We start from the raw sequence: 15,969 nt of genomic DNA, 5'->3' as shown, positions 1-15,969 counted from the left end.
ATGTTAGTCACTGGCCCCTCCCAGTGTGTTTTGACGTGCTTCCTCCTAGCTGGTCGGTTCAGTTCGTGTTGTAGGTGAGGTCGTTTAGGCTTGACACAGGGGCGCAGCTACCCATTTTTTGAGGGGTATGCAACAACAAATTGGCGCCCCCCCCCAAAAAAAAAAAAACACAAACAAATAAAGTAAAACAAAAGGCCAATAATGTATTACATATTATTATTTTTTTTATTAGTTTGGAATGGCACAAATTTAGAAACCATGGGGGTGCACTATGTTCCTATGGCCGATTTGAACTTGAAGTAGGCCTATTGTAAAATGTCGCATTGTCACTGTAAGAGTCTCTAAACGGTTCTCATAACGTCCTTTTGCCAGCTGTTGCTCACAAAGGATAAGGCTGATCCAACTCTAGCCTTTGTTTGCGCCACATTGACAGCACAATATTAAGTTATTACAAGGAGTCTTCATTGTTAGGAAATGGAAACATGTAATGAGTTGTTGCTAGTGAGACATTTCTGTTTGCAGTTTGCCATTAAAAGTGCAGTATGAGCATGGTAACCACCTAGCTATCTTGAATGGAATAGGCCATGTTTCAATCGGCATATGCTTAGCAAACGCTAGTTAGTCTGGTAACATGAATAACATGAACATGAAACGTGTGCCTCCAAGCACAGACGTCACACTTTAAATCCTACCTGTTGCTTTTCACCATCCACTTATTTAACTACTGTCGCATCCCTTGACATGCCATCTCATTTTCCCTTTCTTTTTCTATTTTTAGCCCCCAACAGCTTTTTTGCTTTATCCATCTTTTTCCATAGACGAAAACTCACTACTCGTACCTGCTCACTCAGCGCTCACGGCGCCCCCACTCCCTCTTTTATGTCAAAATTCTATGATAGAATCTTATGAGATAGGGTGCCTACTCTAGCCTGTTAGTGTTCTAAAATGTTATTTAACATTGAGGAAATGCAGAAATGATTTAGAAACGTACAACAGTAGCTACATATAGAATATACCAAATATAGTATTATTATTATTATTATTATTATTTTTACCATCGCTTTGGCGCCCCCATGGTGCTGCGCCCCTATGCGCCGCATATAACGCATACCCACTTTTTGAGCCACTGGCTTGACAGGTAGACCACGACCACACCGTCTAATGTAGGCTATAGGCTATTTACCATTCTAGGCTGAAGACATACGGGCACTGAAGTAAATTAGACCACTGCTTGGTTGGATTTAACCATTGTCATGTTCTTTAGAACGTATAGCCTATAGCTACCATGGGCCCTATCACATGAGTTTGATGTTCAGTGTCCTGTGGTGGGTATAGGCCTACAGAAAATCTACACTCAAGTAAAAGTAAAAATGTACTTAAGTAAAAGAAGAAAATCCTTTTTGAGAAACTTACTTAAGTAGCCTAAAAGTAAAAAATATGTTATTAATACTCAACTTACAAGTTACTTTCCATTTTTTATATTTTTATGCTGTGCTGGAAAGCGTAAAATAGTTAATACGGGTAAAACAGCACTTCTACATTTTTTTTATATAGGTAAAGCAGGTTCAGTGGGCCAATCAAACACAATTGCCTACAGGCATATGGTTGCTCTAAAAAGTGATGTGTTAAAATGACACATTGCTGTGTGTGCTCAGGGACAACACATTTTGTGTCAATTTCAACACCGTTATGTGGAGATAGCCGAATTGTGTGGCTGGCTGGGTGGGTTAAAAAGTTAAAATTGTAGCTGAAATAGCTGAAATTTGTCTTTAACCTTTCACCCAGCCACACAATTGCTGTGTTGAAATTGACACAAAAATGTGTTGTCCCTGAGCACACACAGCAATGTGTCATTTTAACACATCACTTAGAGTATACTCCCACTACCCCTCACTCTACCTATACCCTTCTCTCTCCATTTCTCTATCTCAGAATGGACGAATTATTAACTTTAATTTTATTTGCTAGTGTTGATCTAAGAGCAGTTGTCAACAAGGTTTTCTTACTGAGAGCTAGATGTTAAAAATGCTGATGATGCGGTGTCTCCGACCATCAACCTGCTTGTCTGAAAGTGGTCTAATGAGAAGCGGTACTTATTTACTTATCACTTCCCAGATAGCAATTTCCTTTGGGCCGGATCCGCATAAAAGCCTTTAGATCCGCCTGTAGCGGACATACGGTATCTGACTGTGGGCCAGATCTGCTCCTGATAGAGGTTTCAGCTCTGCTAGCGATGCTGTTTTATCACCGGTTTACAAATTTGTCCCAGGTCTGATTTCCGCAACTCAACTGGAAGTCAGGAGATGCGTTTAAAATACAAAATACTGATTTTGCCCAAACCTGAATTACGGATATGAGCCAAAGGACCATTTTTTCACAGTAGACCCAGGTGGTAATGACATTGATTAAAGGTGCTGATTCTGCTAAATTGACTGTCCTTTCCCTACTTCATTGTCAACTGGCTGCTAAAGAAAAAAAAGGTAGTTTGGAATGGCACAAATTTAGAAACCATGGGGGTGCACTATGTTCCTATGGCCACTTCATTTCTACAGTAAGGCTGGAAAAGAAGATATAGTTGGCTCAATATTGATCATATGCTCGTTTCATTATTTTTATTATTACCTAGCAGTGGTAAAAGTAGTCAATTGTTGTTTGTGTCAGATCTAACAGTGCTATGAGACAACCCCATATTCTTGCCACGCATGCAGAAGTCCAAGCAGTAACGTTAATCAAGGATCTTTGGTTTGCTCACTATTAATCTTTTGACATGATTTCCTATAGCCTGCGGTTGGACTAGGACGCAGCCCCAACTTTTCAAGGTAGGCTTTTTATCTCTGTTGGTTTTTTTAGAGACAACAACAAGCAGCCGAGCGATTGATAACTTTACTGTAAGGTTAATGCTATTATTTTCCAGCAATATACTAGCTTAGCTTGAGCAAAACATCCATCACAATAACTATTTTGGAAAAACAGTGATAACAGGATCACTGATGACAAAAAACGAGTGTACTAATTGTGATTTAGCCTATTTTAAAAAAGGAATAAATGGCTGATGTTTATTTTGTGTTGTTTCAGATTGACCATGGAGATGACTGAGGAAGACAGCCTGAATATCGATGAACAGTGGAATTAACACGACTTAAACTTTGTCTGCACTTCTACAGCCAGGTTGTTGAATAAAAAATAATAAGACACTTATGTGTTTGTAGCCAATGTTTATTAGTTGAGCTGTTGGGAAAATGTTACAAACTTTAGCCTGGGTGAACCTATAACGAAACTGTTAGCAAATGTGTAGCAAACAGATTTTTCAGCATAATTAATTACCAATCACATTTCACATGTCAAATAAAGCCGGCTGATATCTGATAAACGGGTCCATACCACACACAATAAGCGGACCCGCTTGATTGATTTGTGATATATGGAAAATGTAGTTGTAGGTATATGAAAAATGTACTTAAGTAAAAAGTAGATTACTGGTTAAAAACGTACTCAAGTAATGAGTAGAAGTACAGTTTTAAAGAGGAATGTGAAGAGTACACGTTCCTTCAAAAATACTTTTGTATAGTATTTGTACAACACGTTTGTTGGCTAAATTCACAGCTTAAACATAACTGACCTCAGATGTAAACTCAGTCTGAACATGCTTTGACTACTCAATAGTGTTGGCATGCCATAATATGTGCTCTGGCACGCCTACACACACAAAATAAACTGGCAAACCGATTTACAAGAACAAGGAAACATCTTTAAAGAAAATGGGAGTTCATATTCCAGATGATGGTCCTCCCATTGATCATGATCACTCATCCAAGAGGTAACACAAACAATGTGTCACTACATTAGTCCTAGAGAGTAGCCTAGAAATCTAGACGCACCCTAGCGGCGGCAAATTAATTTGCTCAGCCTGTACGTCTAGTATCAAACCATAGGGATTTCTATTGGCTGACGCCGTGGACATCATCCAATCACAGCGCTCTATTTTGTTAGAGAGTCTTAAGGCTTGATAACGACAGTCCTGCGACGGTGAACAAGGAAGGTGGCTATGGCGAATGAAGAGCGGTTGTTTGAATCGGCGTTGGCGTCTTTGGAGGAGTTGGACTTGTGCTTTTCTTTGAAAGTTGAGCAACACACTGCACTTAAGTCATTCCTTTCGAAGAAGGATGTAGCCTATTTGCCGTTTTGCCGACCGGATACGGATATGGTCGTGGCGCTGGCCTATTGCATGCCTAGGCAGTTTGAAAGACAATTCTCTGCCCGCCCCTTGGATTAAGCGAGGTGAATGGTTCGATTCCGGACTATACATTTCAATGATATAGGATGGCCCGCCAGGCTACCTAGAGAGCAAAGATGAGGTAGAAAAGTGAATAGTCAATAAAATCCTGAACCAGGAAGTAGCCTACCTTTTATTCGGAACACATTCACCTAAGTCAGGTTAGGTCAGGTGGAGCATGCAATTACTAGTTCACATTAAGTCACACGTTTATGACTTCCGATTATCACTGCTGAAATCCCCTTGTCAAACGACAAGACCTGCATTTTATATCAGTTTCAGGATATACTGACAAACAAATGGCGTATCTTACTAAAAAGTCAGAATTATGTTCAAATTATTGAACCTGTGCTATGACACAAATATCATTAATATTTGGCAGCGGGTGGGACAGGAAGTACTTTAGTGCCTTAATCTGGCACTCAAACAAACTTTGGACTTTGAGGAACACATAAATGTCTTTTATCTCTAAAGACGGGGAAACCCCTGTCCTAAATTAAAAGGCAATGTGCAATGCAATTATACATCTGTTTTTATAACTTTTCTTGTGTGTCTTCTTGTGTCTTTCTCTGTGTGTGTGTGTGTGTGTGTGTGTGTGTGTCTTTCATCTTGGTTGGTTGGTATTTCCAGGATTAGTAATTGTCTTAAATTACACAATGGAGCAATGCCAGATCGAACTTCCCAACCTCAAATGTTGTGGGTGGGGCTAAATTTGGCTGCCACCCATGCTAGGATGGAGTAGGAGATAAGAGACAAATTGCCATACACACTCGCATGCACACACACGCAGACACATATGCATGACATGTACACACACACACATCCACACGCACAGACAGATACATGCACACACACAAACACACACACAGGTACGCACACACTCACACACACGCACACACACACACACACAGGCACGCACATACAAGCATACACAAAAGTTGTACGAGTAGGGGATGGAGTAGATGGAGACAAATTGACAAGTGTGATTTATTTTTGCGGAGACGATGTACAGGACTGAACAGCGGTCATATTTTGTACCGCTGTGCAGTACATCTTGTTTGGTGCATCATACTTTTAATGCAACATGATTAAGAAGTCCCCAGACTGTTGAGCGGTTGAAATCCTATAGGGCAGGAATGAACATATTTTTTTCCATAAAACATTTCTCTCCTTCAACAGTGGATATGTTGTCGTTGAACTATCCTTAATTAAATATAGGGTTATGATCATTTGTAAATCATAGCATTTTTTATTCACATTTTACAAAGCGTCCCAACTTTTCGGGTCGGGTCTTAGGCCTACATTAAGCCTAGCCTATACTTCACAATTGATTATTCATGATAGCCTGATGCATTTCTCAGCTTAGAGAATTGGTTGATAGTTGATTTGACTCCCCCCTTTCATGGATCCAGAGGATATTTACCAAAAATGTGTAACTTAATAGAAATGACAAAATGATACTTGACAGATAACATATAACGACAGCTGGTTCAACACATCTGCTATTGGTAGGCTATGTGACAAAACACACAATTGTTTGTACACAGTCAATTGCATGGATGGGCTAAAGTAGAGGCTACTAAAGCAGGTAACACAAACAATGTGTCACTACATTAGTCCTAGAGAGTAGCCTAGAAATCTAGACGCACCCTAGCGGCGGCAAATTAATTTGCTCAGCCTGTACGTCTAGTATCAAACCATAGGGATTTCTATTGGCTGACGCCGTGGACATCATCCAATCACAGCGCTCTATTTTGTTAGAGAGTCTTAAGGCTTGATAACGACAGTCCTGCGACGGTGAACAAGGAAGGTGGCTATGGCGAATGAAGAGCGGTTGTTTGAATCGGCGTTGGCGTCTTTGGAGGAGTTGGACTTGTGCTTTTCTTTGAAAGTTGAGCAACACACTGCACTTAAGTCATTCCTTTCGAAGAAGGATGTAGCCTATTTGCCGTTTTGCCGACCGGATACGGATATGGTCGTGGCGCTGGCCTATTGCATGCCTAGGCAGTTTGAAAGACAATTCTCTGCCCGCCCCTTGGATTAAGCGAGGTGAATGGTTCGATTCCGGACTATACATTTCAATGATATAGGATGGCCCGCCAGGCTACCTAGAGAGCAAAGATGAGGTAGAAAAGTGAATAGTCAATAAAATCCTGAACCAGGAAGTAGCCTACCTTTTATTCGGAACACATTCACCTAAGTCAGGTTAGGTCAGGTGGAGCATGCAATTACTAGTTCACATTAAGTCACACGTTTATGACTTCCGATTATCACTGCTGAAATCCCCTTGTCAAACGACAAGACCTGCATTTTATATCAGTTTCAGGATATACTGACAAACAAATGGCGTATCTTACTAAAAAGTCAGAATTATGTTCAAATTATTGAACCTGTGCTATGACACAAATATCATTAATATTTGGCAGCGGGTGGGACAGGAAGTACTTTAGTGCCTTAATCTGGCACTCAAACAAACTTTGGACTTTGAGGAACACATAAATGTCTTTTATCTCTAAAGACGGGGAAACCCCTGTCCTAAATTAAAAGGCAATGTGCAATGCAATTATACATCTGTTTTTATAACTTTTCTTGTGTGTCTTCTTGTGTCTTTCTGTGTGTGTGTGTGTGTGTGTGTGTGTGTGTGTGTGTGTGTGTGTGTCTTTCATCTTGGTTGGTTGGTATTTCCAGGATTAGTAATTGTCTTAAATTAGTCATTGGCCTTTTAAACCTAAGAAACCTAAGAACACTTGCATCAGTATCAGTGGATGCATCAGTAAATATGTTTATGCTGTGGGGTAATGTATTTTCTGACAAATGTGTTTGAGATAACAGATACACACGATTTGGCAAAATAACCACATGTGTCCACATGATCTCTGAACTTTTGTTTGCAAAATGCAGTCACAAGGTATTCATAATTGTGATCACCGCCAGGATAGCGAAGCCTCTGAGTGCATGCCAAGTTTCGTGGAATTCCATATGAGTTACACACACACACACAGACACAAGCACACACACACACACACACACACACACACACACACACAGACACACACGCACTCACACACACACGCACGCACATAAACACATACACACACACACACACTCACTCGCACATAAACACATACACACACACACACACACTCACTCACACAACACACACACACACAAAATTGACGGCAATGTACAAGTGTGATTTATGTGCACACGGGGACCCAGGCCCGAGTCCGACCTGCGGTCATTTCCCGATCCCACCCAATCTCTCTCTCCCACCTGCTTCCTGCCATACTCCACTGTCCTATCCGAAAAAGGCAAAAAGCCCAAAAATATATACTTTACTTTCCTTTTTTTTTAAAACAGGAAGAGTCATATGCTATCTCAGACCAGTCTATGTCATTTCACACAACAGGAACCAAGAGGACTTCAGAAGATGTTTTGATTGATTGATGTTTATCATATAACATATAACGACAGCTGGTTCAACACATCTGCTATTGGTAGGCTATGTGACAAAACACACAATTGTTTGTACACAGTCAATTGCATGGATGGGCTAAAGTAGAGGCTACTAAAGCAGGTGTCTGTTCGAAATAATGAGAAATTGCTTGTGATGTGGAGTCTGAACTTAGATTCGATTCTATTCTGATCTGAGAAATGGAGGCTACCAAAGCGGCAGATAAAAACGGCTACAAATACAGATAAAAAATAGTAGCCTGGAATAAAGCTTCTGAAGCCACGAGAGGGTGTCTTAACAGTGAGACATCCATATGGCTCTGACTGGCCCTTTGGCTCCACCTGGTGGCTATAGATCACAAAGCTAAATTCAGCTGGCTGAATTTAATGGATAATCAATTTGTGTGCATTTACATTTACATTTAGCCAAAGCGACTTACAAAGAATAACATTGTTTAGACAGGATATTTCTTTGGTGAACAGCCAACAAAGTATAGGGTTTCAAAGACAGTGTTGAGATTAGATAAAATAGGAGTTTGTTCAGGATACTTAGCCACATAGGATCCCAGACACACAGTTACTGGAATCAGTTGAAGCCAGTTGGTTAATTAAGATTCAGCTGAAGTCACTTGGTTAATTGGGGGCCAGACTGTTAAAAGCCCAGCTTGGTTATCTGTGAGTTAAAGCTGGAGTGTTGCTGGAGCATTATAGAGGAGTCAGCAGTTGCATCTGGAGTTGGGGGGTTTGAGTGAAGACATTGCAGTTGGCCATCAGTCTTGGTTTGATGTTTAGGTTAACACTGAGTATTGCTGATTAGTTGTTTTTCTGTACATAGTATATCAGTTGGTCTAAGTGTGTTGTACTCTACAGGCTACCTTGCATTTGTCTTTTCTTGACTGATGTAGGCCTTTGCCGTCCTTGCCTTCAAGGTAATAATTTAGTTTATTTGTAATAAACAATACAACCAGAGGATATTGTAACTGAAGTGGTGATCATGTTTTAGGGCTGGAAGTGCCCCAGAGTTTTGGGTTCTTTGCCTCCAGACTGAGGCCTCCTGGCAGTGCCCCTGTGTCTTCTGTGAGTGACCACAGCTTCATGAACGGTGAAGATGCATCATCAAGTACCAATGAACCTGTTCAGGAAAACCTAAGTTCACATCAGGAGAAAATGATTCCTGTGTGGACTTTCAGTGCGGCTCAGGAGGCCCAAGAGCACCCGGCATGGGTCCCGACACCCCACCCAGCATGGATCAAGATGCCTCCAGCTCCAGTGACGCAGGAGCCCAAGGTGCCTGAGGCGGCTCCGTCCCAAGAGCTTCCAGCATTGGTTCAGACACCCCCAGTATGGATCAAGATGCCTTCAGCACATGTGAACCAGCAACCCAAGACATCAGAGGCTCCAGCCCAAGAACCCCCAGCATGGGTCCAGACACTCCCGGCATGGATCAAGACCCCTCCAGCACCAGTGAACGAGAAACCCAAGGTTCATGAGACCCCAGCCCAAGAGCCCCCAGCATGGATCAAGATGCCTCCAGCACCAGTGAACGAGGAACCCAAGACATCAGAGGCTCCAGCCCAAGAACCCCCAGCATGGGTCCAGACACTCCCGGCATGGATCAAGACCCCTCCAGCACCAGTGAACGAGAAACCCAAGGTTCATGAGACCCCAGCCCAAGAGCCCCCAGCATGGGTTCAGACGCCACCAGCATGGGCCCAGACACACCCAGCATGGATCAAGATGCCTCCAGCTCCAGTGAAACAGGAGCCTAAGGTGCCTGAGACTCCAGCCCAAGAGCCCCCAACATGGGTTCAGACGCCCCCGGCATGGGCCCAGACACACCCAGCATGGATCAAGATGCCTCCAGCTCCAGTGAACGAGGTACCCAAGATGCCCAGTGTCTCTGTGTCTTCTGTGAGCGACCACAGCTTGACGAACAGGGAAGATTCATCAAGTCCCAATAAACCTGTTCAGGAAAACCTAAATTCCTATCAGGAGAAACTTATTCCTGTGTGGACTTTCAGCGCCGCTCAGAAGTTCCAGACGCCTGAGACTCCAGCCCAAGAGCCCCCAGCATGGGTTCAGACGCCACCGGCATGGATCAAGACACCTCCAGCACCAGTGAACGAGGAACCCAAAGTGCATGAGACTCCAGCCCAAAAGCCCCCAGCTTGGGCCCAGACACGCCCAGCATGGATCAAGATGCCTCCAGCTCCAGTGAACCAGGAGCCCAAGGTGCCCAGTGTCCCTGTGTTCTGTGTGCCAACAAGGCTTGACAAACAGTGAAAATTCAGCAAGTCCCAATAAACCTGTTCAGGAAAACCTAAATTCCCATCAGGAGAAACTTATTCCTGTGTGGACTTTGAGCGCGGCTCAGAAGTTCAAGACGCCTGAGGCTCCATCCCAAGAGCTACCAGCATGGGCCCAGACACAGCCCAAGGCTCCAGCCCAAGAGCTCCCAGCATGGGCCCAGACACAGCCCAAGGCTCCAGCCCAAGAGCTCCCAGCATGGATCAAGATGACTCCAGCACCAGTGAACAAGGAACCCAAGACGCCCGAGGCTCCAGCCCAAGAGCCCCTAACATGGGTTCAGACACCACCAGCATGGATCAAGATGACTCCAGCTCCAGTGAACGAGGAGCCCAAGACGCCGGAGGATCCAGCCCAAGAGCCCCCAGCATCGGCTAATGGTGGTGCTACTGAGGGTCCGTCATCAGGGCCAGAACACTACCTTGTTATGTGGTGAAGTCTTTCAATCGTTATGTGCGAGGAAAAAAGATCTCTTCCCAAACCACCTACATCCCTCTAGATGATCCTCCTGCTTCTGAGCCTGCTCCTGTCCCCAGTCCTCCACATGAAGCCCAGGTGGACCAAACTGTGAAGCCCACCCCTGCAAGGTAAATAGTGGTTTTAATGTGTCTGAGCTTTGATAAGGATTTGAATTTGCGCTAATGTGTTCTCTCTCCACAGAAAAGGATAGGCTTGTCCAGTTGACCTTCTGTGGTATGTGTGTTTGGTATCTCTCATTTTGTGTACTGAGATTTTCAGCAATTAATTCATGTTCATTTTCCCAGCAGGCTTTGGACTCATCCACATGGATATCTGGGCTCTTGTTGCATTGTGGCTTAAAGAATAAACTTTTTTTCAACTTACAAAATTGCCTAATTTCCTTGCATTATTCTGTTTCTAAACCTGTAGCTTTTCAGAAGGGAGTAGGCTAGCAGCTCTTACATTCCACCACAATCCTGTAATGGAAATGGTGTGTGTTTTATTTATATTTATATATATATATTAATATTATGAGCTTTCATTTGTTTGAACTGTTGAGCGTGCCTGCTTTGTCTGAAATGGGATGCCAAACATAAACTCACTAAACTGTGACTAAAAGTGTTTACTTTGACTTTTCTACATTCTTGTGTATGATTATCATACAATTCTGACACCTAATTTAATATAAGAATTTATAGCCTAAGGCTTCGAGAGAGACAATGACTCATCTCACAATTAATTTTGAAATCCTTTGACTAAATAGACCATCTTAACACATACCTGTCAACATTTAGCTTTCCAAAAACGGGAGTTTTTTTTTTGGGGGGGGGGGGGGGCTCAGTGTTTATACCGGATCTGTGTTTGCATATTTAATACTTACAACCGGACCCGCGTCACACAGAGCAGGTTGTTTGCGCCATGCCCCTTCTGAGGGGAAAACATTCCCTCAGAACAAGCCAGAGTGAACCGGTAGACATGTACCAACCACACAGCTAAGAACCCCTCCCTGAGTTTCTTTTGCCTACCATGTCCTCAAAAAAAATCCTGACAGAAGAAAATTATGGCTACAAGCCATAAGAAGAGAAGACCGTATGACACTTCTGGTCACTGAGTGGGGTTGTTGCACCACTTCGTAGGCTACTTGGGATACTGAAGAGACGTGTTTTTATATTAATTGAATTAAGCTTTTGTAGGTATCTTTCACGGTCAACGACCGGCAAAGTGGTTATGTATTGAGTGGTCATATTGATTTGTGGTATTTTTTGTTATTATTTATTCCTGCGATTTCTGTACGAATTACGTTTATTGACCCTAATTTGCGTTGGAGTTAATGAGAGGGGTTGTTTGTTTTCCCCCCGAAAGGGGCGGGAACGTTTGCCACGAGTCAAGTTCCCGGATGTGCCGGTCTAACGTATACGTTTCATACACGTGTTTCAACACTGCATTTCGGTCGTTGCTTTTACCTTACCATTACCTTATGCATGCCAGTTATGTATCCACCAGCTGCCTGCAGCCTACTTCCAAAACTCGAGTTGCTTGCTGTCAGATTTGGTTCCGAGGGCACAAGTTCAGTGTATCAACAACACTCAATAACAGTTTATGTGATGTGTTAATCAATTAAATTCTCAACAATTTCACAACAGCTAGTTCTGGAGTAGGCCATTCAACTAGCCCGCTTGCTTACAACGAGACTGCATCACTGATGATAAGGGATCAGATTCCAAAAATAATTCAGTGGAAATGCATGGATTCCAGTTTCTTCCAGTAGCAGCAACTGGAATCCATGCATTTCCACTGAATTATTTTTGGAATCTGATCCCTTATCATACCTGTTCATTCTTACTCGTTGCTCGACTTATCGTGACTAAATTCAAGATGGCTGCAAACGCTAAACTTTGTGAAGATACTGTCTGTATAAATCGTCTTGTAAGTAAACTACCAGTGCTTTTTCAAAGTTCTCAATGTCTCGTTTTAAATGTCAGGGCCCTCGGAAGTCTACCAATGAAGTGTGGAGATACATTGAGCCTCGTAAACGGGTGTAAAACAGTGATTTATTTGCATGGCTAGCCCGATGCCGAAGCACCACTATTGAAAAAGGTGTTGGTAGCATCGGCTAACTAGCGCCAGATTTTGGAGTGCAGGGGACAAGCCGAGATGGGCTATGAGACATACGTTCACACTCGGTATCATGTTTCAATACACTTTAGGTCAATATCACACCGGAATTCTCCTTTAACCTATTCCTTTACCTCTCTCTTAACGTTATGGCACGATTCCCGACACGTTCGTACGCTAAGTATATCTTCTGTAAGTCACACGTTCGTAAGGTTGGTCTGGACCATTCGTAAGCTCTCTCTTAGCGTTGTTTGAGCTCTCAAGACGCTAGTCGCCGCCACTGTGCAGCAGTCTTTAGAAATCAGCGCAGCAGCGCACAGTAGGCTACAAGTCAAATTATGGTAGGCCGACAGTATGTTGACAATGTTGTGGCTCAACGATGATTTTATGTTATGGACATTTTAAGACTAATAATAAAATATGTTCGCAATGGATGCAGGCCTATTTATGAAGTTTACTTTATTTGGTATCAGAACTAAATATGGTGGTAATTAGCCTAGGCTATTTAGTAAAGTCAATAAAGCGTTCAAATTGGCAATCACTTTTGATAATTAAAAGCTGGCAAAGAATTTGCCTCTATTCTAGGTCCTGGGTAAGATTTGTATGCACTTCATTTAGCGGAGAATATCTCAACTGTTATAGACTAATAGCCTATGACCCCATTGAACAACGTGGTATATGTGTGCCAAAATCTCTACCCGGGACGAAAGTCCTAAAAATGACCACAACAGATGACACTTATCACACTACAGGTGAATGGGACTTTTTTCCCCCATTTATAGACATCCCCATACATTTCTACCAGATTAATCTTCATATTAAGATAAATACTCTTTGTATTACACTTTGCCTAAAAAATAAAATAAAATATGCAAATGAGGCAATATCTCATTAAATATACATATACATTCTTGAAGGTACAGATTTTATGAGGTGATCACAATGTTTACAATGACTATGTAGTGTATGTGTACGAATTCGGGTTTCATATTTTTTAATTGTGTTTTGAGCTGTATTGAATGGAAAATTAATTGTATACAAACAAGGGATGCATAAGTGGGGTCAAAAATGACCCCAGCGGTTGTTTTTTTTGCAATATCTTGGTCATTTTAAATTGTTATCGTTTGATCTTCCATGTATTCCTCAAATAGGTTGTCTTTGACATTAGGCCATTTGGATTTGTATCTAATTGGTATATATTTTTAAGTTATTGCATTTTTTGTATCAGTACCACACTTTTCCATACGTGGGGTCAAAAATGACCCCAAGCATTTTCTATGGAATTTCAAAGGTTAACCCTAGGAACCTTTTATTTTTATCAAACTGTGACTATCAGGTATACATTTACCGGTGTATTATCAACAACTTTTCATAACATATCAATGTAGGTGTCATAGGAAATTACAAAAAACTGCATGTTGCCCTGAGGTAACATTAAACGATAACGGACTTGCATATGGCCATATAAATCTTTTAAGTAGGGAAGCACCTGTATATGTGAAGTGCATGAGTGTGCTTCATGACGTTTTATAGAATGCCATCACTATGGTTGAGTAGTATGTGCCCTGACTATCATACCAACATCCATGGCTTTTTGATGTTGCGGTGAAGCTGCAGACTTGCTACCCTGTATCCCCAAGTTTGAGGCCTGACTGATCCCTCTATTTGCTATAGGCCTACCCCCTGTGTTTTTCTTTTGAGACAAATTGCTTACTAAACTTTCAGAAAGTCAGGTGCAGGTAACTTGCATGAGTGTGCTTCAGTACGCATACATGAGTATGCATGGGTGCAAGTGTGCAAACTCAAGGATATGTGTGTGTGGTTGTGTGTGTATGTATACTGTACCGGAGAATGTTTGGGGAGATTTATGGAGCCTTTAACTAGTACATAACAGTGATTTTGATTATTTCCTATGATAATTTCTATTATTATAACTTCATATCTGTAAAATATTGATATTCATTCCGCAATAATGTTGCCTGGGGGCAAAAAGTACGTTTATATCCAACCTTGCTATTATCATTGGAACGTTAAAGTGAAAAATACAAAACAACAGGTTTATTCTCTGTGTTGCAAGGTAAAACTTTCACAACAGAGTCCAGGTATGGGGATGATGATGAGACCTCATTCAACAATAGCCTCAACAATAGCCTCCCTTGCAACAATAGCCTCCCTTGCATTTGCAGTACTTGCAACAACGGATACCAGCTACCCGACAGGGACACCCATTCTTGTGTGCACACTTGCCACACGAGCAGGGATCTGGCAAACCTTCAGGTTTTGAGATTACAATCTCAGGGACTAATAAACTGGTGTTTCTTACAAAACCATAAGCATCTGCATTTAAGATCAAGGTGGTGTCTGTAAATGGTGTTTGGACCCAAAGCTGCTGTTCAATAGGCTCTTTGTATGTTTTCTTGCATTAGTTGAGGTGCAAGCGGCCCTCTCAAAGTCCATCTTAAAGGCATTACTATCGAACGCAGCAATGCGCAGGTCGTCAAATGTCTCCATGTCCGTTGATGGTTTGAGACATTTGACCAAGAATGTTTCTGCCATTTGTGTTGCATTCTGTTAGCTGTGGACAGGTGACATTGAGAATCAGAAAAGAGTTGTCTGGTTTGTGGACAGTGTTCAGAGCTGCAAGTTTGGTTGATATTTTGCTGGTTGTATCACACCCAGCCACAGGTAGTGCTGGGAGACACTGTGTGAGCTCGTCTCCCAGCATTATGCAGATATCGTGAAGTGGTAATATTGATTATTTCACTCCTGAGTTGCGGATGAGCCACAATTGTTATGTGGTATAATAGGCACACAAAGACATCTGTGTCACCTGATGACAGTGTCAGTGATGTAGATCCATAAGTTGTTCTCTCACTTTCTCCAGATCTTTTGGAATTTTGTAAAATAAGGTTTCAAATATGAGTAATTGGTATGTACCAACTTATCTGTTCTTTGTGAGGAATAACTTCATGACATGAAGACATTGTAACTTCATCAACTTGTCAATCTGGTGATGACATTTTCCCCATTTTGCAAAAAAACAAAACAAAAACATAGCAGCTAGCTAGCTACAATACACACCAAATTAAATGTAAAACTGATACAAAGTCATTATAATTATTTAAATACACAGAACTACAACTCATGATAATGACACGTAAGAAGACACATGCCAACACATAGAGTAGATTTCCTTACTTTTCTTGATCTCACAAGTCATCCTGCTTTACAGCACAGCCATGTGCTCTGCTATGACCTTAGATCACTATGGCTGCCAAGTAAACTTTTGTTGGAGAAAAAAAAGTTGGAGGTGATATGGCGTGATGACAGCAATATTTAGAACAGGTAGGAAATGTAAGCTT

The 15,969-nt window shown here is 41.9% G+C and overlaps 1 long non-coding RNA gene across 1 annotated transcript; it reads left to right on the top strand.

Moving 5' to 3' along the window:
• Window positions 1–10,459: 10,459 nt before the first annotated feature.
• On the top strand, window positions 10,460–10,848 carry LOC121704085. Its single transcript, XR_006030229.1, has 3 exons — window positions 10,460–10,620; window positions 10,694–10,726; window positions 10,801–10,848. It is a non-coding gene; the product is annotated as an uncharacterized LOC121704085 (long non-coding RNA).
• Window positions 10,849–15,969: the final 5,121 nt, after the last annotated feature.

Source organism: Alosa sapidissima, chromosome 2 (assembly GCF_018492685.1).
Source record: "Alosa sapidissima isolate fAloSap1 chromosome 2, fAloSap1.pri, whole genome shotgun sequence".
Taxonomy (NCBI): domain Eukaryota; kingdom Metazoa; phylum Chordata; class Actinopteri; order Clupeiformes; family Clupeidae; genus Alosa; species Alosa sapidissima.
Note: the sequence above shows the minus strand (reverse complement) of the source record. Positions and strands in the feature narration are given on the sequence as shown.